A 24759-nucleotide genomic window follows, 5' to 3' on the forward strand; every position below is an offset into this window, starting at 1 on the left:
AACTATAAAATAATAAGTCAATGCTTGGGATACAGCACTTTAATATGTTCCGTGGAAAAGGCAGATAGGCAGTAACAGATATTTCAGAGTCCTCTTGGTTTGTTTCCTTGTATAGGAAGAAGTCATTTATAATATCTCTCCCTGAAATAAATACATTTTTTTTCCCTATGAAAGATTCCAGTTTCACTGTGGAGTGTTCTGAGATAGAAGGGGAGTTTCCATGTCTGTTTCTCCAGCTTTTACTTTTTTTGGAACTATGTCATATTCAGCTCCGATTTCCCATCCAGAATAGCCAGGGTAAATCACAGAGGTGCAGCATGGAAAGAGGAGCTCCCCTGTGCTTGCTTGGTTTAGCCAAAAGTGGAGGAAGGAATAGTACCAATAAATAGGACAGACAATTGGATTTGGAAGATGATGAACTGACAACTTCAACTCTTTTTAAAGATGCTGAATAATAGTCTTCCAAGTTATAGGCAAGAAAGAAAGAGTTTCTTTATTTAAAGTGTCTCGGTCATGGTAGGCCCCAATGCTCAAGCCAGTTCACCACATAGGGTCTCTCTTAGGCCTTTTCTGATCTGTGCCATTAGAGCTAGTCATTCTACAAGGGATCAGGGACCCCATGGGAAAGTTACTATGGTTGGGGCAATCATCCTTGCATGAAATGGGCGCAGGGCTCACATATCACCTCTGTTAACCACGATGTTGGTCTACCAATGGAGGGCACTTATTCCATAGCATATTTTGATGTAGTAGAGGGCTAGGGTGCCAGAATACAGTGCTTGGGCATTTTTGGCTCAGATCTACTTTTAAACTTCCAGAAGCCCAACCTGAGAATGTGGCAATGGTAGATAGAAGATGCACAGCTACACATGAAACACCTGAAGATAGTGAACGGCTTCCACATGTGAAATGGAATTACTATTGTAACCATCAAACCAAGAGGAAGAGAGAGGAAACTCTGTGAAACTTATAGATAGAGAAACTACGACTGATTTTCCTTTCCAGACAAGCAGAGGTAAGTTCTGGGATACTAACTGTTCTAGGATTTGGCATTGTGAGGGATGACTAGTTACAGATTATATATAGAATTAAAAGTCTGTAGCAGATCTTTCATTTGGTTCTAGGGCCTCAGGTATTTGGAAGAAAGTCATGGCATAGAATTGGGCTATCAACATTTGACAATTTTCTGGCAATACCTTTGACATGACATTGAGCCTATTTGCTGTTGTACCAAGTTCCCAATCATCATTTCCATGTTGACGAATTTTTCATACACCACTTTGCCCTTATATTAAATGGGACAGAATAAGAGTGAGTCACCCTGCCAAAGGGAAGATTGCACAGCAATGCAACTTTCTGAAATTTAGCAATTCTGATGTGACATTTATTCATTGATCTTGTTTTGTTGGTAAAATAGTTAATAAATATTATCACTAGGCAAGTAATTACCCCCAAATTACTTGAGCTATAGGATAGAAATTTAGGGTGACATTAAGAATTTATAATTCGTAAAAATTCTTTAAAATTTCTAGAAAGCAGAAAAATTACTTTCCTCCACTTGATATATGTTCAAGAAATCAGCAATGAACATTTGAATATTTCTATCAATTTTAGATTTCCCTATTAGCAAAAAGAGAGAAAGAAAAAAAACAGGGGGAGAGAAAGGGAGGGAATAATATTTTCCTGATATGCAAAGCTATACTTCAGGGAACCAGAGACATAAACCATCTCGCCTATGGCCATAGGACAAATTAGTGATTTAACTACAAAGAGAACACGCGCTCCTGATGTTAATTCGAATAATCTAAAGCACACTGCCTCATCCTGTATTCATAAAATTAGTGATAAAATATTACAAGAAAACAAGAGCTTTGATTCCAATTAGAGGTATTACTTCTCATTTAATATTTTTTCCCAAACAACAAAAAAAATGTCTGCAAAACAACTAAGAATCTTACCAGTTTCCAGGAAGACAAAAAGCGTTGTAAAAGTTGTTCTATTGTAAGTCTTCAGATGAATGTGTTTATAAGAGCCTTAGTGGGGGGTGTGGAATCAATGAAATGTTTACAAAGAATTTTGCAAATCAAGTCACTTCCTTAGAACAGAGTTTCCCTGTCAGAGGTTGGCTTCAAGGATTGGTAGTCTTGACTCCTTTAGACTCACAGTGAGTCTCTTCACACATATTCAAAGCCATTAAGAGCTTAAAAAAAAGTTTATATTCACTATCAACTTCATCTATTGACCACATTTATCGAGGTGCTATTCTGGGAATTTATATGTATTACCTGATAAAATCTACATAACACCTCATTCTTTCATTCAATTATTTATTATAAGTTTATAAAGCACTATTCTGGAAACCATCCAAAGTACTGGGAATGCAGAGATTAATTTACCTCCTCTCTCAGGAATCATACTTTTGAGGTGGAGGCAGACAAGTTAACAAGCCATTATAAAACCGCAAAATAAGACTCTCCAAGAGACAGAAGGTCCACAATTCTGTGACAGCAAATAGAAGTTACATCTAACCCAAGTGCAGGCAGTTCAGAGGCAGTCAAGAAAGACTTTCTGAGTTGAATGACAAAAAAATATAAGCAAGAGTGATTAGGCAGGTGAAAGAGGAGAACTGAGGGAAGGAGCAGTGGTAAGATTGCTCAAGTCCAGAGAGGTTTATTTATCTTCATTTTTCATTTGAGTAAGCTGAAGCACAAGGAAGTAGATAACTCTCTCAACGTCACACAGTGGCTATATGCACACTATATCTTAACTGCTAATAAATTTTTTATAAGTTTATACACTATTCTAAAGTGTGGATTTGCCCTCCTTTTGCTTTCATTAATCATTAATTGGGGCTGTTCTGTGTAAATATGCTATTTTACATCCACTCAATTTCTGAGTGGAGGGTATATTTTTCAAAGATTCTGACAATTTGATATCTACAGTATCTTCTATCTTACTCCCTTCTGCATTGTATGAGAACCTTTAAAAAATGAAGTCTGGGCCAATGCATTATTCCAGTTGTGTGGCAGATTGAATTACGTACCCCACCGAAAGCATGTTCTTAATCTTAGTCTGAATTTCTGTGGGTGTGAATCCTTGAAGATATTATTTTTTGTTAATATGTGTCCAAACTGAATCAGGTTGGGACTTAATCCATATTACTGGCGTCCTTTTTAAGTAGAAGAAATTTGGACATACTTAGAGAAGGCTTCACAGGAAGAAACCAGAAATTGGCAGAAGCCAGAAGAGCAAACACAGAGAGAGAGAGAGAGAGAGATTGTCGTGTGATCAGCAGCTGAGACGGAAGCCAAGGAACCCCAAGACTGCAGCAAGCCAATATCAGAACACTATAGACCTTGGAGAGAAAGCACAGCCTCACGATGCCTTGATTCAGGACTTCTAGCTTCTGAAACCATGAACCAATATATTCTTGTTAAGCCAACACATTGTTGGGTATTTTTCATAGCAGCCTGACAAATTAAGACAAGTAGCAAGTTTTGAGTTAAAGGAGTGGAACAACACTTCCTTGAGGGCTGCAATACATGCAGCCAAGAGGAAAAGTTGTGTTAACATTCCCAGAAAGGAGTTGAAACACGTGTTTTTTAGGAGTAAATATCCAAAAATGGATCAAAGCATTCTTTAAGTATTAGCTCAAATGTCACATCTTCAGAAATTTCTTTACTAATGGTCCCAATCTTAATTAGGTTATCCCTCTTGTTCTCTTTCAAATAATATTCTTTCCTTCTTAGAACCATATCTACCATTTATTTCTTGGTTGTTGATTACTTTAAATGTCTGAGACCCTTGTAAGCTTCACAAGGGAATGAACTATAATTGTTGGGCTCATCACTTGACCCAGATACACAATTTCCAGGGCCCAGTACAAAATGAAAATGCAGGGCCCCATGTTCAAAAAATATTAAGAATTTCAAGATGGCAACTGCAGCATATTGAGCCAAGTGTGGGGCCCTTCTGAGCATGGAGTCTTGTGTAATAGCTCAGGTCACAGGCTCATGAAGCCAGCCCTGTCACCACTCTGTACCCAGCATTTACCATAATACTTCATATAGACATACTCAATAAATGGATATTTAATACATTGGACAAATGCATAGGTGAGGAAATATACTAGTATGTGATTGACTTACTTTAGAGTCTTTTCAGGAACAAGTTTTGATGAGAAGAGTCAATAAAGAACATAAGGACACAATGAGCCAATGGAAAAGGGGAATAAAATAGAGGCATATTTCAAAATTTTCCTTAGGATCATTTCTCCTCTATTGATAAAGCAAGAAAAATAAGGGAAGTACGAATTTTGCTCTTTAGGAAGTAAGAAAATTATTTTGAATGCTTTCATAAATATTATTTCATTTAACCTTCTCAACAATTGTTAGAGAGAGATTTTATTTTTCCTCAACTGCAATTAGGAAAAATGTAGCTCAGAGAGTAAAGACAATTTACCTAATTTCACAACGTGAGTTACTGTGAGGGCTAGAATTACTTTTTTATACCTAGAGACAGTGCTGCCCTTAGATTAGGGTCCTATTCTTCAGGGTTCCCCAGGTACTGGGGCTAGCGTAGGCAGCTCCATCAGGCTGGGGCACCTTGGGCCTGAACAAAGACCCATGTGGGTCCCAGTCCAGGTTTCTCCTCTCTGTGGTGCCCACTGATGCTCCATGTCCTCCTTTGCATTAGAGGTTAACCAGATGCCCCGAGGAGCTCTGAGACTTGCACCCATGGAATTGCCCTGGGGTCTTGTGACTGAGCCCCAATTATAGGAGGGTGGACTGAGAAATGGATTGCTCCCTCTGAATGATGTAGCATTTCTTTCATGGAATTGTGTAAGCCTGGGCCACCGAAAGGGTGATGACATGCCCATTCTGGATGATAGTCTTGTCAGCCAGAGGATGAATTTAGGGTTCTGAGCTACCAGTGGGATTCATTGCACCTAAACTTGATCAAATCCCCTGTGTGGCCCAAAGGTTTGCTCTCACCACTCTGTCTTCTGACTGCTATGTCACCCCTGGTCTACAGGAACTGAGAGGGGAGGAATGGTGGCTAGACTTCCTTTATCCTCTGCATCACCTGCCACTGGCACCCAGGGTGATCAACTCACCCCTTCTGCATGCCACATGTCTTTCAGTATTTTAGTGGTGGCCACATCTATTTCCTCTGCAAAGCCAACTGGCTCTTCTGAACAGTGGGTTCTCTTGCTTTTAATTAATGCAGTTTTATGAGTATTCTTCCAGGTTGGTCTTACCCCTTATCAATGAGGGTGAGCATTCTTTGTTCTAATAGGACCACTGTTCTTACTCTGACAAGACTATCATCTCTCCTCCCCAGAGGTAGCAGGGTGGGGTGGGCAGAAATGTGTTCAACATTGAAAGAGCCCATTTTCTAGGAAAGCAGTGATTAAGGCCTAAAGAGTTCAAGAGAAGACACAGTTGGAAGATGTCTTTTTTTGTGTTTATGCTATAAAATATTGAATGACAAATTTAACATGACCAGAAAAACAATTGTTATTCACATATACTGAATACTCTAGGTAAGACCTGCATTTTGTGGGCATCAACAATGAAGCATAGTATACCCTGTGAGAGTTATTGGAAACCAGTATTCGCAGGCAGCACTGTGAATGATGGATGGTTAATGATTAATGATGCAACTAGCATTAAACAAGTGGAAATAGGGAACTGAATAGGCAAAAGGACCCATGTTGTTTAAAGCAAATAGGTTTTGAAGATCCATGATATTGTGAGTAATGAGAGCATTGCTATCCTTTTTCTCATGGTAAAAGACATGAAATTAGCCAGGAGTGGCACATTTGATAATACAGAAAAAAGAAATGGTTTTTTGGACCTGAACCAGAAGACGGGTTCTGGAAACTATGAAGTCTCTTCATAGATTGGGCAATAAACAAATATGAAAGTACTTTTTCTCTACCCATTATTCTAAATCTTCATTAATAAATCACTATATCTCATATTGGTCCTTTAATTTTGTTTTATATTTTTATGTCAAATTGTTTACAATGACAGACAGAGGTCTCATCAAAAAATATTTGCCTGAGAACATGCACACTCTGATCCAGGAACAATAAACCCAGGTCTTAGAAGGAGGCAACTGTCACCATACTCCTCCTGGTCTGCACAAGGGAAAACTAGAAAGTAGAACAAATGCAACAAAGGAGAAGAAAATGCATTTGACTTTTGCATGCTTGGGGAAGCTTATATTCTCCAGTGTGAAAGCAGAAAATCAAACAGCATATTTATTGAACAATAAAGGTAAGCTTTTTCTGTGACGGAAACTGAATAATCTTTTGCCAGCAATCAGTGTTTAATATTACAGAAAATAAATCTTAGCCTTAAAAATAAGAGGCTTGCTGAATAGATGAACCCAGCTGGGTGGATAATTACAACTCAGAGTTCGAGTTGTCAACCTGGTAGTTTGAATCAATGCTCCATAGACGCACAGTTCCTGCTTGAAGGTATGTGTTCCACAGGTCAAGTGGTGTTTGTTTCCTAAACCCCACTGGCTTATGAGCAGTAGCATTTGAGAAGCCACTAACTACGTAGTAACTTAGTGATAAGATTACTCTTGTGCTCCCAGCATAGGCCCATCACAGGTCATCTTACATGCTGTTTTAGTCTACTAAAGTTGCCAAAATGCAATATACCAGAAATGGAGAGGCTTTTAACAATGGGGATTTATTAGCTTGCAAGTTTACAGTTCTGAGGCCATGAAAATGTCCAAATCAAGGCATCAACAGGATGATACCTTCTTTGTGAAGAAAGGCTGCTGGGGATCCAGGGTTTCTCTGTCACATGGCAAGGAACATGGCGGGATCTGCTGGTCCTTCTCTTCTAAGTTTGCTTTCAGCTTCTGGCTGCCCGCCTGTGGCTTTCTTTCTGAATGTCTGCAGGTTTCTCTCTGATACCTTCTGTGTCTGCTTCTTTGTCTTCTCCTCGTACAAAGGACTCCAGTAAGAGCAGTAAGACCCACCTGGGGCATGCCTCAACTGAAATAACCTAATCAAAGGTGCCAACCACAATAGGTCTACACACCCAGGAATGGATTAGCTGTAAGTACCTGAACTTTTGGGGGTACATAACAACTTCAAACCATCATGTACATCTCATGGCTCATTGTCGAGTGCAAATCATAGTGGAGTTATTAGAACTGAATCGCTGAACAAAGCCATGTGCTAGTGCTTGGTGGGCTCTAAAGGCTTTTATATATAGACTGTTAATACCCCAGTCCAAATTATTTAATCTACCCTTCAATACTTTATTTCTATTTTAACTTCCAAAATTGTAATTCTTTAGCCCTCTGAAAATCTGGATAAAAGAAAGCCTAAGGGGTGAAATGTTTAGTCACCTATATTTGGATTCTTTCCCCTTCTTAGTATCCCAGAAGAATGAAGGGTCTTACATATGCCTGAAAAACTGGACTAGAATTGGTCAAAGTTACTTACGAAAGGTTTATTGTCTATTTCAAAGGTATCTGTTCATTGCTCTGTGCCAAATTCAGCCTGGGTACCTTTCAGAGAGACTTATTCACAGTCCACCCTGTGGGAGCAGGACAATGATAGAGTATCTCTTCCATCCACCTACACCTATCCTCTCTTCCTCCTTGAAGAGAAACCTTTTTCCTCCTCAGATGACTTCAGCCTCCCTATTGTCTAAGCCCCAGAGCTCTTTCCCTGGGCACTTCTGCTCTTTTCAAAAGGAAGATGTCCTTAAGGTGAAGTCCAATCTCTATAACATGGCCTTTCTTGATCAGAACCTACAGGTTTTCCCAACATTCTCTCTCATCGGTCACTCAAATATATTCAACTAAATAGAAATGTTTCCATTTCTTCAGAAGAGGAAATACCCCTGGGAGTCATGTCCCAAATAGTGGGGAGGGCAGTAAGTTTACCTGCTGAGTTGGCTTAGAGAGAGAGGGAGAGACAGTCCACATCTGAGCAACAAAGAGGTTCTCTGAGGGAGACTCTCAGGCACAATTTTAAGTAGGCTTAGCCTCTCCTTTGCAGTAACAAGCTTCATAAGGGCAAGCCCCAAGACTGAGAGCTCGGCCTTCTAAATTGGTCATCCCAAATCAAGCAAACGTTTTTGATAATGTATAGTTCTTACTTGATATGGCCTAATACTTCAGTGAATTCATGTAACAAACACTTACATTTATCGTTGAGTAAAACAGAGTTGTTATTATGAAACGTACATCCTAGAGAACTCCATTTCCCTGCATTGACAACTGCTTTGAAGAAAATATTCAGGGTGAAATCATAGAGAGTAACTAAAAGGGGCAGAAAGGGCAATATATCTCAGAAAGGTTGTCTGGAAAAGCTTCTGAAAAGGGCTGGGGGGCAGGGTGTTTGAGCTAAAACTTGAAGTTTGAGAAGGAACCACCTTTATAAAGATTTAGGGAAAAGAATATTCCAGGCAGCTCTGAACACAAGTGCAAAGAGTCTGAGGCAGGAACAGAATGGAGACCAATGTGGAAGGAGAGAACGGTACCAGGTGAAGTCAGAAAGATATCACTGCTTTAAAAATTAACACCAAACCAAACCATCTGATGATAAAGTAGGTCTCATTATCCCCCATTTGAGGTTATGTGTCTGACTAAATCACACAGCTGGAATTAGAGCTGAATGTCTCTGACTTCTGAGCCACTCCTCTTTCTACATACACAAAAAATGTCATGCTAGGAAAATTAAGAGATGTTCTTTCCAGTCAAGAACAATGATCTCTTTAACATCCTCATTACCTGCTGAACTATCCAAAAGGTCATGAGTGGTAATAGTTACTAACCCAACACTCCTTTTTGTCACAGAAATATGGGAGACCTGGAAACCAGAGTTAATTTTTTAAAAATTAAGTGAACAAAGAGACAGTGGCAGAGACATAAAATTTCATCTCATTTTCCTCCAGGGCAAATAAAGACTACATTTCCCAGCCTGCCTTTGTAGATAGGTGGCACCATGTGATCAAATGCCAGCAAATGGAACACAGAAGGAAGTGAGGTAGGCTACTCACAGGAGATGGTCCTTAAAATCTCTTTTGTGTCTCTCCAGCCTCCATCTCCCCTTTTGAGCATTGCAAAATATCTTTATCACATGAGGTACTTTTAATTATGTTAACATCTACATTACTTTAGTAGAGAAGATCACTAGCAGCCATTGTGTGTAATGGGATCTAAATCAGTAAAGGACTCTGAACTCCTAAGTCATTGACAAAGCCACAGTACGAAAGGAGCCTGGGCCTATAAATAACCATGAGGAAAGCCACCCACCAAACCCATCACTGGACTGTGACATGGGAAAGTATTAAACCTTTACTGGGTTGTCATGAAGATTTAGGGTTTTATTACAGTGTTAGTCTATCATACAGGGATGGTGGAGTAACCATATGCATTGTTGACCTCATATTGAAAGATATTGATATTGGTCCTATGCTTGATGGGTAACCATCCTTTTTGCTTTATATTTCAATTCCTAGAGTACCTAAAGGGGTGAAGAATTTCTTTACATGGATCATGTCTCAGTGGTTGCTACTGTGCCTTCACATAAATATTCAATACACGCTACTGAACTAAATGGAACTTGTTTAAATATCTAAGAAATTTTCCCAGCCCCCAGAAGGGCCATGTGGACAATGAAAAACACATCTGGGCTTTAGTTTGAACAGGACTTGTTTGACTTGGTATGAATTATTTGACCTCAGAGTGAAGTTAGACTATTGCATCTGTGGAGACACTTGTAGCTATAAAGTATATACATGAAGGAAATCCCAGCATTTTTTGTTCTATTCCAAAAACCTTCACCTCTTTCAGTTTGGCAAAACTTTTCAAAATATTTTGCATTCAAATTTTAAATCACTCTAATCACCTCTTATTTCTATCCTGTGTGTAAGCCAAATCATATGCCACAGATACCATTTCACCTCTTCAGGTCATGGTTAATTCATTATCATGGTGAATGAAAAAGGCTCTCACTTTCTTTCACCTGCTTCTCCTGAGATTTATCACAAGAGATATTTTTGAGGATAAGTCCTTTAACATCTGCCTAAATTTAGTAGATGAGATCATTAGTAGTCATTATATCTAATCAGCATCTAATCCTCATTAAAATAATACATTAACAGGATGAAATGGGAGTAAAATGGCAATGTTAAATGCTCATTTTCTTTGAATAAATCTTTGGCAGCAGAAAATTGGCAGCCTTTTGAAATATGGCTCTAAAGGAATGTAACTTGTCAATTTAAAGCCCTGCCTTAAACTTTTCATTAGTATCCTTTACCTTCCATAGCAAATGGGTACATTAAGCCCAACTAAAGCATAATTACATCCAAATATTAATGGTGTAGAATTAAAGTGCATTTAATTGTCTGTTCTAGATCAAGAAAATTAATATTTTATGAAGGCTAAAGGTAAATTATTTCAGCCTCGAAAACTAATATCTGTATATTATTCTTGGTGGCTTTTATATGTGGAGATAAGCTAATTCATTGCTTCTGAAGTGTGTAACTAACTCAAGCACCTGGAATCTGTAAGTAGCTGAGCTCATGTAATATTTTGTTATTCATGAACAGCAACTCCCAGTATCTTAACATATCAAACCCTGAAATTTTCAGTAGACACACAGACTATTTTATTGATGTTTACAGTGTTTGAGATCTGTCTCATCAACACCCTGGCTAGAATGACCAAATGACACAAAATTTGCAGAAAACATTACCTCCTACCGTGTCCTCTGAATCTTACATAACCTCTGACTTGGTGCATCAAGAGAGGCAAGTCTCCCCCTTACCACCACAGCATATATTGCTCTTCTCCCAGTTCTTCTTTTCCACAATCTTTCTTCACACTTCCTGCTGCACAGCCCTCATCCTCCTAAGCTTGCACCTCCTTTTATATACTATAATCTATATAATCTATATCTTCCTAACGGTTTCCTCCAAACTACCTCTGCCTCCCCTCTTTCAGAGGAAGAAGCTCTCATCTGTGGTATTTTATTTTTTTTCCAAAAAGAGAGAGTCTAAACAAAGATCAGAACTCTATGAGTTTGGGAAATGCAGATTCTGCTATATACTTTTTCCTAAAAACTGTATGTTAATTACAAGGGCAGTAATCTTTAGTTTTGACCACATTAATGAAGAAGCACTTTATATACTTAGACTTTCAGGATAACTAAAATTCTCATTGATGCTTAACAAATTCAAGTCATTAAATCCTTATTTTAAATATTGGCAGAGAATGTTTCTGAAATGAATTTCATAAATCAGACATAGAAGCCTGAATACTTATATTTAGTGAAGGTTTCATAACAAATGTTTTCACACTGTTATGAGAAAAGATTAACATGCAATCTCCTAAACATCCTAGGCACCAGTCTCCTCATCAATTAAATCAATTGGAATAAAGAGCCCTAAAGCCTGTTGAAACATTAAACTCCCTAATGTCGACCATGGTTTTGCCTTTGCATGATGTGACCTGAGGCATTATAAATAGCAATATTTGAATAGTTGCTGCTCTTTGTTAACCATCTTCCACATGTGAGACAGAATACAAATACTATATTCAACAATCCTTTGAGGTAGCCTCATCGTTCTTGATTGCAATCCACAGGACCCTTTGGTCTATGTACCTCACTGACACTGGTTTCCATCAGATTTCCAAACGTTGCCTCTGCCGTGGCATCACCCTGGTTGTACTAGTAGTGGGGTGGAAAATCTTCTTGGCCATATGTAATCAAGTTTATCAGAATTATGTGGAAAGTAAGAGGCAATAAGCAATAAGAGTAGACATTGAAAATATGACTTTAAAGCCTGAGTAATCTCTTTGCAATTGGTTGTGAAATAGTTATTTGGTAACAGGGCAAGCTCTATGGGCTTTTGTTGCTTAAAAGTCACCACAATTTAGTAGCTAAAAGCAACACTGGGTTATTATTCCTCACAAGTCTCAAGACTGACTGAGAGGTTCTTCTGGTCTAGACTAGTTTGTTGGATTTGTATGGTCCCGGATGTCAGGATCTGGCTGGCACAACTGAGGTAACTCCCTCAACAAAAGACTGCAGGCTCTAGTACATAAGCACTTTTTAGGCCTCTGCTTCTGTCACATTTGGCAATGATCCACTGGACAAAGCCAAGACCAGATTCAAACAGTAGAGAAACAGACTCCATCTTTTGGTGGGAAGAATTGCAAACATATTATAGATGTATTTTTGTTGTTGTTGTTTTTCATCTAGCACAAAACATCACCTGGTCACAAATTATTCACGTTTTTCCCACATGCCAAATGAGCTAACCCTCGTTTCAGAACAATGAAAAGTGCCTTCCCCTTATTGCATAAAGTCTCAAAATCCATGATCTCATCACATAAAACAGGTTCAAATGTAGATAAGTCTCCATTGTTCCTGGACCTTGGATGAAGCTTCTCCAATTCAGAGACCATGAACAAAAAGAGAAGTTATTTGCTACTCACACAACCAACTTAGTATGGTGGTATATAAGGCAGATACCTGCAATAGATACACTCATTTAAAAGGAGAGCAAACGTAGACATATAGTGACTATGGGTCCACGGCACTTCTGAAAGCCATCTGGATACACATTGTTAAATCTCCCTGCTCCACAGGCATGGATATTACTTGACTGGGGCCAAGTTCTGCTCCATGGGAGAGTCCCCTATTCCACTGTTTCTCCAAGACTCTTGGATTCATTCTCTAGCATTTTCTTTATTTTATATAATAAATGATTCATGCTTGCCACTGAGTAGCTACTTCAACTTTCTTTACCCTAAAGAAACTTGGGAGTCCAGAGGCCTTGTAATTTGAGCTATCTCAGTATCTTTCAGTCACAGCCAATGTAACACTCTTAAAATATTGTGGGCTTTCTATCTATCGGATTATAGTCCACTCTATTAAAAAAAAAAAAAAAAAGCCAAATACTCAATTCTTTGTGAAACAACCTTCTCTCTCAACGTCTTACAGCTACCCTTGATTTGATCTTTTCCCTGGTATTATATCATATGCAAAAGGATAAAACTTAATAGGTAAAAGAGAAACAAGTGCAGCCATTTTTTTGATGGGCTTAGATTTAAGAGATGTTTAGATATCATGGTTACTGGGAAAAGAGTTAGATCTGGAACTAAGAAAATTTCTAAAAGGAGGGATTAGTTATGCAGATTACTCAAAGTAGGCAAAGGTGCCTCAACTCATCTGACTAAAGAATTTATTTTTTTAATGTGTCAGTAACGTAAGTAGATTTCAGTCTCTCTAATCCAAGTCAAGTTACTTTGTTATTCATAAGAAATTACCTTGGCAAAGAATAGTAAGCACTTTCCATCTAGGAGGATTCCTTTATATACAATAGACTAAATAGCAACACATGCGAAAATAATTTGGGCAGAGAATAAAAATATATATGCAGGGTCCCCCTGAAGATCTGGGGGAAAATGCGGAACTGTTGGACTTCCTCACCTGGATTATTGCTGATGTTCTCACAAACATTGAGAACTGATGGTTTGGTATGCCGAGCCCTCTACCTGGGGGCTTGTCCTTATGAAGCTTGTTACTGCAAAGGAGAGGCTAAACCTGCTTATAACTGTGCCTAAGTCTCCCCTGAATACCTCTTTGTTGCTCAGATGTGGCCCTCTCTCTCTCTCTCTAACTAAGCCAACTCAGCTGGTGAACTCACTGCCCTCCCCCTACATAGGACCTGACTCCCAGGGGTGTAAACATCCCTGGCAGCGCAGGATATGACTCCCAGGTATGAATCTGGACCTAGCATTGTGGGATTGAGAACATCTTTTAGACCAAAAGGGGGATGCGAAATGAAACAAAGTTTCATTGGCTGAGAGATTTCAAATGGAGTCTAGAGGTCACTCTGGTGGACATTCTTATGCGCTATATAGATAACACTTTTTAGGTTTTAATATATTGGAATAGCTAGAAGTAAATACCTGAAAGTATCAAACTGCAACCCAGTAGCCTTGACTCTTGAAGATGATAGTATAACAGTGTAGCTTACAAGGGGTGACAGTGTGACTGTGAAAACCTTGTGGACCACACTTGCTTTATCCAGTGTATGAACGGATGAGTAGAAAAATGGGGACAAAAATGAAATGAAAAATAGGGTGGGATGGAGGGGGTGATTTGGATGTTCTTTTTTACTTTTGTATATGATGGTACTACGAACAGTTGATTATACACCATGGATGATTGTCTGTTATGTGAATATACCTCAATAAAACTGAATTTAATTAAAAAATACAATAGACTACGAGAATGCTATATTTTGTGATTTGAGGACATTGGGGAGACACAGTTGTATTTATTCCATCTACATACACCCCAGTGCATGTTTCCACATTCTCCTTAGATACATATTACTTCACCAAGGGCCCAAGTCTTCTATTTCAATTTTAGTAACACAAGTTAAAATTTGAAATTGGGATGAATACTGAAATGGCAACCAGTAGCACCACATTTTTTAATAATTATTTATAAAACGCAATTTGATTGTTGGTCTGAAACCGTAGTTTGTAGACCAGAAGCTGTACTGAAAGTGTGCACAAAGACAGACTCTCAGTCCCAAACCTAGACTTAATGAATCAGAATATGCATTTTTTTAAACAACTACCTCAGGTGATTTTATGCACATTAGAATTTGAAAAACATTTTATGGACACTGAAAATAGTAATCCAAAATACATAACATGCAACACTTGCTGCAAAGGAGTTCATAATTCAAAGAAGAGAATATATAAATTTTTTGGTTTGCTAAAGCTGCTGGAATACAATATACCAGGAATGGGTAGGCTTTTACAATGGAGATTTATTAGTTTATAAATTTACAGTACTAAGGCCATGAAAATGTCCAAATTAAGGCATCAACAGGACGATACCTTCTCTGAAGAAAGGCCACTGGCATCCAAGGTTCCTCTGTCAGATAGCAAGTCACAAGGCTGGTGTCTGCTGGTCCTTCTCTCCTGGGTTTTATTGCTTTCCGTTCCTGACTACAGTGGTTCTCTCAGCTCCTCTGAGGGCTTTCCTCTAAGATTCTCTTGTGGTTTCTCTCTCTGTTTTCTGTCTTTTTACCCTCATAAAGCACTCCAGTAAAGGATTAAGACACACTTTGAATTGGATGGGTCACATCTCAATTGAAACAACATAATCAAAAGATCCTACCCACAATAGGTCTGTCCCCACAAGAATGGATAAAAAGAACATGGCCTTTTCTGGAGTACATAATAGCTCCAAACTACCACAATAAGTAAGCCAACAGCTACTTTACTGTGTGATATCTTAAAGACCAATATTAGGTCTTTCCCTGAACCCAGGTTTTGTTGACAGGAGAATGAGGGAGAGATAAATGGGAAACTATTATTTAAAATATTACTCAAGTTGCCATGGAGCTTAGGACCTAGTGGCAGAATAAAGGAAAAAAAGAATATACACACAGGTATATGGATAAGAGACAGAGAGCTGCAGAATCAGCCTGCCATTTCCTTGAAGAAGTTAATAAGAAGGGGATATTTTTAGAGCATATTTATGGATGAAAAAATCCTCATAAGCTAAGTGATAAGACTTTACTTAGAGGTACACCCTAAATGTTTTCCATGCATGTGTGAGCAAGACATTGTGCTTACCTAGACACTGTGCACACCTTAGAGCTAACTCTCAGACATGCAAGAAAAAAATGCTTATTTTTGGAAGCCACTGAGATTTTTTATTGTTTCTTTTGTTGTAATTGCTAACAGATAAAACACATGGGTGAAAATCCCTGTATATCGCATAAATCATAATAAAAGCACACATATAATAAAGTATATACATTTCTTCATTCAAAAGGAGAGTTTGCTCACTTTTAATATATCCACTGATAATCTTCATAAAATCCTAACTTAGGAACCCCTCCAAATTTTATTTATACAGCTATGTACTGAATGAGCCGTCTTGAATAATAGAGGTAAGATTCTGGTATAAGGATAGTGAAGAAGGTCAGTTATACAGCTATTTTTACAAATAGGGCCTTAACTACGATTATTTAATGCTACACCAGAACTTTCTGAATTTTCCATGCCAACTTCTTTTTATTTTGTCTGAACCTAGTACTACTCCCATGAGTACTATAACCACGATTGTGAAACAGTTTATCATTTTAAAAAATTATGCTTGTCATAATTCTTAAGACATGTTTTCAGTATTACTTATCTATCTTCCTGAGACTTCTGGCTTTTTTCTCATCACTTCTCCCCACATCTCTGGGTGCAGTAAATATGAGTACATGTTTGGAACACATAATTTGGTATACCACCTACCAACACTGATTGTCAGGAGAGGGAATTTAGGTTGATCTGTTGCCCAATAAGTGTTTTCCTTACTGCACAAACTATGTTAAGTGCTGGCCATGAGCCCAGAACCTATGTTCATAGCTGATACACTTAAGTGTGAAACACTGGTGTGTGCACTCGTGTGCATATGTGTTAATGCATTCATATAAGCTTGAGACCCTTTATTTTCCTGTTTGTCATAACATGGACTTTAATATAAGGGGATTAATCTTGATTCTTACATAAGGGGAGACATTTATTGTGAGCATGACAGCATCAGCATTTCTCTTTGTTTTACTATAGACTCCCCTAATAATTTATGAAAACTATACATTGGTGAATCAAATGGAAAAATATATCAGGTAATGAAGATCTACTCTTTTGTCCACATTGCATTTCTGGGATTCAGTTCCACATCAGAAAAGAACTCCAATATTCATCTTAGAGAAATGTTCTGAAAATTAAGTGAAATTACATCTATAAATGGCATTGCACAATGTCTTGCTTATGCATGCAAGGAAAACATACTGGTTCCCTTCTCTTCCCCTTCCTTGATCAGGCAGAGAGGCATTTAAGACACACAGGGAGGCTGAAAGACGATCTGGAATTCCTTCTGCCGTTCTAGAAATGGCGTACCATCGAATTGAGGATATCCAGGTTCCATCTGCACTTTCATTTATTAAAAACAGCAAACAAACAAACAAACAAAAAAGAAACCACAGTTCCATGTGGCACATATTACTCTAGATACTAAAGATACACCAATTTGAACAAGTATGCACCAATGCATACCATCTTAGCATAGCATATAGAGAAGTCTCCCTTCAATGATCACTCTTAATCCAGGCAGCATGAGGTGTATCTTTCCACATGATATGTCGCACTAAGTATGCCAGGCATCAGATCCCTGCTAGGAGTAACTCTAATCCACACCTCAATGTGCGTAGGAGGGCAATGACATGGCTCTCTGATTGTTGGATCTCTCTTCCTTTGAAAGCTGCATGCTGCCTAGTATTACATTAAAATTTTAACAATAAAGTTGTGAACAAGCACAATAGAATTTGAAGTAATCTCGGGCAGATTATTTCAAATATGTCACTCTCCCCTCAATTCCTTCCTGAAATTTTCAAGAAATTGTGGTTTTGAGTGATCAGATATCTCCATAAAGATTTCCTGATATTTCCTTCTTAGCAAAATAAGTTAAAATTCCTGTTAAATAAGCAAGTCTTCAGACATTGGATTTACATTAGATTATTAGTATGATATTTGGAAAAGAGTATTTTCTATCTGAAGTATATATACAGGATTTTTGAGTTTTGACATTTGGAACCAATGAGACTTATCAATACAAGCTCATATTTCATTTTATGAACACATTGTACTAACTTCTTCAGTCAAAGGAAGAGTTCATAAAATCCTAATTTAGGAAACCCTTCAAGTCTAAGAGAGGTGATATTCTGGCATACATATCAGTTAAAGAGGCTTTACAGATAGGGCCTTAACCAGGATTATTTTTGTGAATTAAAGGAAAGAGATATGTATCTCAGGAAAAATAATAAAGGAGGTAGTACTATACCCACCTCAAAAATACAGAGCTATGAAGGATTACAGTTGTATTGGAAGATAATTTCTTTTGATGCAAGGAGACAAGAAAATAAGCTATTATAATTTGGGGGCTGTATCGGTAAGAATGCTTTTGGTCATGTAACAGACGCTGTTGCTGGTGTTGCTTCTCACACATCTGCACCTGGAAAAGTTGCAGCTCATACCTGCCAATTCTCCAAAGCACTGCCCTGGAGCCACGGGTGATATCCGGAGGTTCCTGGTGGTGGTGGTGGGGTGTGTGTGTGTGTGTGTGTGTTATGCCTCACATTCCCCTTGTACACATAGCCAATGACTGATCAGCCAAGGTAAGGACAGAAAGTCCTTCTTCCTTTCCTCTAAGCAAAACAAAAAGCAAACCGAAGTCTGTGATGCAGTTTATGTTGCAGAGCTCACTGCTTTCTTTTTTTACCCCCCCTATCTTGCCTCACTTCCTTAAAGATCACTACTTCCTTAAAAATCATTTGCAGAAGAATCCCCTCTCAGGTTTGGGTTCTGCTTCCAGGGATCCTAAATTGGAGTATTTGAACCTAGAAGCAGACTCCAAGGAAGAAATCATGAATCAGTTACTCACCAGTAGGATGGCAATGAAGCCCTATTGCTGGTCATGGGGGGAGGTTCTGGCAGTACCTTTGATATTTTCATTTCAGGTAAGCTGGGATGGATACAGGTAGAAGAGGTGTGTGGTTTATGAAATACAGATGTCATTTAATGGTATGTGGAAATAGCATTTATTAGGACTCTGAAAATAGGTAGATTTACCTGAGCACCACAAACAAACAAACAAACAACAACAACAACAAAAATAGTTCTATGTGGCACATACCACTCTAGATACTAAAGATACACCAAATCTTCCTAGGATTTCTTTGTGTTATTTTCCTTTCCCCCTCAGAATGTTACTTTCATTTTTTTCTTGGGCCAGTATCCCAAAAGGTCCCCCTAGTGATTTTCTTATTGTAACAGAGAAACATGTTGCAGAGTTGTTTTGTCAGTCAAGATAGACTAGGCTTTGAGGAGATAATAAACAATTCCACAATTTAGGTGTTTTATTGCAAAAGCTAATCACATGTTCCTGCTGCCTATTCAACATCGGCCTTCGCAGTGACTCAAGAACTCCAGTAGACAGTAACTGCATTTAAACTGTTTGCAAGATCACTGTGTTAATGGGAAGGATATGTCACAAAGCACATAACAACTTTAATTTTCTACCTTTGAAGTGACACTTGGCTCAAGCAAATCACATGGCTAGGCCTAATTTAAAGGGTTCAGGTGAGTGCAATTCTGTGTTCTGGAGGGGGATGATTAATTATTTGTAAATGGCTAATGACTTCCACAGCAATTAAGTGGTAGACTCTGGAATCAGACAATGGGGGTTCAGAATATAGCCCAGTACTTTCTAGTTTTTTTTTTTTTAATCTCGAACAAGTTACTAAAATCTCCATATTTCAATTTCTTTATCTATATAAAGGACTAAATAAGCATAACTACCCACATGGTAATTATCAGAAGTCAGTTATGTAGCACAGTGCCCGACTTAAAAAAAAAGTACATGTGCATAACAGATATTAACTATTCTTGTTATTAGTATATTCCTGCACCATAGCCACAGAACACTTATGTACATTAACTCACAATCTACCACCAAAGAAGAAGCAACATGTAATAATTCTAAAATGTAATATTTCCTGAAATATGACATACTACATCTCCAATCAACACCATTGTAAAATAAAACTAGAAAGTATTAAAGAAATTTATCATATCACCTGGTCATTTGCTCTTCTGATTAAAGAGTAAGATTTTAAGGAAGGTAATAATTTAGGATAGTTTGGGTTTTAATCTGAACCCAAAGTTTTAAGCACATAAAAAATGTATACTTTGTCTCTGAAATTATGTTTCTTAGAGAATAAAATAGCAAAAAATAGAATTACTATTTTAAACTCAAGTTAATCTTGGCTTTCATCATAACAATCTAATTTATTGCCTTCAAAATTTATATTTTATGGGAAGGATGGAAAACAATATATTTTCATTCAGAGTATACAAAGGTTCTGTCAACGTTATCAGCTTGTGTTTAAGAGCAGGATGCCTTGACAAGATTCTCTCCTAATTGCCTGTTGCTTTCTGTTGAGCACTGGAATGAATTGTGGAGTCTGAGTCTCCGTTCTGATAGCATTTCCACAGCCATATTTAGACCCTTTTACCTTGTCAAAACATCAGAAAAACATCAGACCTTTCCTCCTAATATTTCCAGAATAAGAGGAGAATAAAGAACTGTTACCATAGTTGGCTGAATGTCTGGTGCATAACTTTTTACTTTAAATTAGATCAGGAGACAGAATCCTGCAGTTCATGTCGATAAGATTAAAAAAATAATAATAATAAAAGATTAATGTAAACGTTGACAAAACAATAACTCTTAACCTACTCACATTTCACCTCTCCCCTGATCATGTTAGTCCCTGTTCAAGACCCTGGAAATTGATTTAGTATAATATACTCTTTATTTTCTCCCTTCCCAAATTTTCCAGCCTCATTTTCTACCATTCTTCATTCAAAGCTCCTTCTGCATGCTGTATATTGTACACTGGCATATTTATCACAGTTGATCCTCAAATGACTGACTGAAGAAAGCAAGATACCTCAGTGAACACAGATAAAAAGTGCAGAGTGTGATTGGCAGAAGAATTAGCGGATGGGGAGCAGAAAGACTGAGAATTTCCTTAGCCACACGAGCAGGTTTTTCACCTATTCCTTAATGAAGAATGAGTTGAATTAAACCCAGTACCATGCTCTGTCTGTATCTTTGTAAACAATAGATAATCTGAAGTTCACTTTACACACACATTTATGATCAAGAAATGTTTAGCAGTGCCTGTTTACTAGAATACCCAAGTCCCTTTCAATATTATTCCAAAAATGATCATAATTCATTCTACTTTATGTCTCCAAATTCCATTTGGTAATTTAATATTTGGCATTTTTTAAGTCCTGATAAAGAATCCCTTTGGATATGCCTAATAATATGCTTCTGGAATATGTTAATCTCAAGTGAAAATTGCAGTTAAGATTCTGTTGCCAGGAAGGCATGTCAATATTCCAATTTTATTTTGTTATTCATCAAATGAAAATAATAACTAATAATAGCTTCATGTAAGGGTTTATGTGTGCTTTTTTTTGTATAAAAGCTGGTTGTTATTTTAGCTGGACTTATTTTATATTTTTTCCTTTAATGAGGCCTGTAATAAACAGAAAATATGAAGAAATGAAATCTCTGTTATACATTTTATTGATCTGGCTAGACAGACCACAAACAACCAAGCATCATGTGTAAGCATAAAGTGGAAAATCAAGAGAATGATGAGTCTGACCTTGATAAGCAGGTATTTATTCATCCATGGCAGGTAGAAAATATTTGTCTACTTCTTAAAGTGAAATGATGATTACTGTAAAGGACGTAAACAGAATGCTACTGACTTTCCTTTGGGACTCTGTATTTTCAGCTATAAAAAGGGAAGGTAAAGTTAGCGCTATTTTTCAAATTCCAAATCAAGAAAATCATATAATTTTGTGATATCACCAAAGATTTTCTTCCCCCTTGCCTTTTATTTTTCACTTTTTCTCCTCCAGTTGGAGTAAACCTAATTCATATTAAATATCAGATTTGTTTTGGTTCTTTTTCCCCTTGAGCAACATTCCACAGAGAAAATATCCTTTCCTCCTGTCTTGTAGGAAATCCTCATTATATGAGACCTAGTGTGCCCTCAATCTCAGAAGAATGGGTAAGGAAAGCAGAAGGGGGCATAAAGATGCAGTCTCAGGATTCTGAATCAGGAAAGAATTAAAAAAAAATGATTTTTGGACAGTGGTCGTAAAAAGGACATGGTAGGCAAAATAATATGAACCAAAGAACAGTAAGCAAAGAATCACAAGATCCAAGTCTCTGACCCAACTCCACCACTAAGTTATATGACCTTAGCATACTTTAATCAAGGATAGAGTTAAGAGCTTGAAATGGAACACTTTTACCATTCCTTTAAGCTCTGGTAGTTACAAAGCCTGAGAGATGGTAAAGGATTCTATTTCTAGCAATCTAAAGGAAAAGAAATTAGTTCTTCACCTTCACCAGAAACTCTCTCCAGGGTTTCACTCACTTGACAATGTCAACAAGCAAGGGAACCTATTCTATACCTGATTTTAAAGGCATTTAGTGATTATAGATTCTAGTTAAGACTGTTTAGAAAATACACTACTAGAGACAAAATGCATTACTTTATTCAGAAAAATATTATTGACAGTCCCTGTGCTGGGATAAAGAAATGAATAAGACCCATACAATTTATGCCCTTAAGAAGTTCAAATCTGCCAAGAAAAGCATGTAATAGTCGTAATATGGCATAAGTATGATGGTACACATATATGCTGAATGTTAAGTAGTGCCAACTAACCCAACCTGGAAGGTCAGAGAGGGCTTTTCAGAGAGAGTGAGACTTGGGCGGAGTATGATAAATCCTGTAGGAGCTATTCATATAGTAAGCTCACGGGAGGGGAACACTTCATGGGGAAGAAAAGAAAATAAGAAAAATCTTGGAGTCATGAAAGTATTTTTTTTTCCAGAGAAACTAAAGTATTTTAGGTTGACTTGAGCAGAGAGTGTTTTTTACTGGAATGGCAAAAGTTAAGGTGGGAGAAATAGGTAGAAATCAATTCTGAAAGAAATGTGTGAGTTCATAATGAGTTTGAACTCTGTAAGTAAAAATATCTTGAAATATTTGAAATAGAAAAGTAATAAAACCAGTTTGCAATATAGAAAAATTACCTACTGTAGGGAGGCAAAAGGATTGAAGGGCATAAGATCAGAAACACAAGACACTGGTGGTACAAGTATCTGAAAAAAAAATTCCTGTTATCTTTGTAATTGATTTACAGTATAATTCTAATATAGTAAGAGAACATACTTTGTATGATTTTAAGTTCTTTCAGATATTTTAATATCTGTTTCATGACCCAAAATATGTTCTTTCTGGGAATGTTCTTTGGGCACTAGAAAAGAATTACATATACTGCTGCTGTTGGGAGGTTATCGTATAAACGTCAGATTCCACCAGTTGATGGTGTTGTTCAGCTTCTCGATATCCTTGTTGACTTTCTGTTTACTAGTGAGATCTATTACTAGAAGTGGAGTGAAGTAAATTTGTGTTTCATATATTTCAAAACTTAGTTTAGGTACATGAACATTTAAGATTGCTATGCCTTCTTAAATGAAATTACCCTATTATTATATACAGTCACCCTTTATCCATGTTTATTTCTTTTGCTCTGAAATTTACAGGGGTACCTCATTTTATTGCACTTCACTTTATTGTGCTTTGCAGATACTGCATTTTTAAAAAACTGAAGGTTTGTTCAACCCTGTGTCAAGCAAGTCTATTGGCTCTATTTTTCCAACAGTATGTGCTAACTTGGTGTCTCTGTGTCACATTTTAATTAAAGTATGGACATTGTTTTTTCAGGCATAATGCTATTGCACAGTTAACGGACTACAGTATAGTATAAACATTAACTTTTATATGCACTAAAAAACCAAAAAATTTGTGTGACTCATTTTATTGCAGTGGTCTGGAACCAAAGCAGCAATATTTCCAAAGTATGCCTGTACTTTGTCTGATATTAATATATTCATTCTAGCCTCTTTCAGTTAGTGTTTGTTTTATCTTTTTCCATTCTTTTACTTTTTTTTTTTTTTTTTTATGTTTGTGGTGTTCTTCTTTACTTTTATTTTTTATTCTTATTTTTACTTTTTCTGGCCCAAGGAAAATGTTAAAAAAATAGATTGTGGTGATGAATGCACAACTATATGATGGTACTGTGAACAACTGATTGTACACTTTGGATGATTATTTGGTATGTGAATATATCTCAATAAAATTGAATTAAAAAAAAAGTTTCCACCCACAACAGGTTTGCCCCCACAAGACTGGATTAAAAGAATATCATCTTTTATGGGGCACATAACAGATTCAAACCAGCACAAGGGTAAAAAGACGTAAGCACAATATCAAATGGGAGAGGATGAAAAGGATATAGATGAAAAGAGTGAGAGGTTACTTTTTGCTGAGAAATAGGATGTGGTACAACAGTGTTTCTCAAATTTTAGTCTGCATACAAAACCACAAGGGGATTTTGTTAAAATGCAGATTCTGATTCAGTAAGTCTGAAGAATTGGCATTTCCAGCAAGCCCTGAGGTAATGCCATTCCCGTTGGTTCAGGAACAACACTTTGAAACGCAAGTCACCATGGCCAAGGTGTGGGAACCCAGTCCCACTACCCCACTTCCCTCGCCACAGCGATTGGCTCAGGCACGGCACGGGAACAAAACTTGGCCACTCAGAGTCTTGTATATGAATGTTGGGGAGAGATGCCCTCTACTTCTTTCAGAGTCATTAAGTAGGGCCAACCCATACTGTAGAGAGAAAGCATCCCTGTAGGAGGAAAGAAGGAAGCCACTAGAGAAACTAGCAGAACAGAAGATTGAAGAAAGGAAAGAAAGAATCCTGATGACATTATTTGAATACTTGGAATCCCTGAGGTCCATCTCTGACCTTCCCAAGAACAGGAGCAATAATTCTTTTTTTTTTTTTTTCAATAGTTGATTTGGATTTTTATCACTTCTAACTTAAAAATCTCGAGTAAATCAGGTAGTAGTTACATAATTGTGTGAGTTATGTATCACTGCTTAACAAATTACCCCAACACTTACTGGCTTAAAACAACAATAAACTCACATACTTTCTGTGGAGTCAGGAATTCAAGGTCAC

This window comes from Choloepus didactylus, chromosome 6 (genome assembly GCF_015220235.1).
Source record: "Choloepus didactylus isolate mChoDid1 chromosome 6, mChoDid1.pri, whole genome shotgun sequence".
NCBI lineage: Eukaryota > Metazoa > Chordata > Mammalia > Pilosa > Megalonychidae > Choloepus > Choloepus didactylus.